Source organism: Alligator sinensis, unplaced genomic scaffold (assembly GCF_000455745.1).
Source record: "Alligator sinensis unplaced genomic scaffold, ASM45574v1 scaffold83_1, whole genome shotgun sequence".
In the NCBI taxonomy this organism is placed as follows: domain Eukaryota; kingdom Metazoa; phylum Chordata; order Crocodylia; family Alligatoridae; genus Alligator; species Alligator sinensis.
In genome coordinates, this window is record NW_005842043.1 from 887,907 (window position 1) to 888,314 (window position 408).

The following is a 408-nucleotide window of genomic DNA, read 5'->3' on the forward strand; positions in this document are numbered from 1 at the left end:
TTTGAAGTGGGGCACCCAGTACTGGACACAGTACTCCAACTGCAGCCTGACCAAAGTCGCATAGAGGGGGAGTATCACCTCTCTGGACTGGCTTGAGATGCACCTTTGGATGCATGATAAGGTATGGCTGGCCTTGCTGGTCTGCGGTCTGGCATTGGTGGCTCATATTCATCTTGGAGTCAATAATGACTCCAAGATCCCTTTCCACCTCTGTGCTTTCAAGAAGGGAACTCCCCTGCCTGTATGTATGCTGTGGATTCCTTCTCCCAAGGTGCAGCACCCTGCATTTGTCAATGTTGAACCCCATCCTATTCTTGTCTGCTCACTTTTGTAGTCTGTCTAAATCTAGTTGCAGCTTCTCTCTCCCGTCAAGTGTGTCCACCTCGCCCCACATCTTAGTGTCATCAG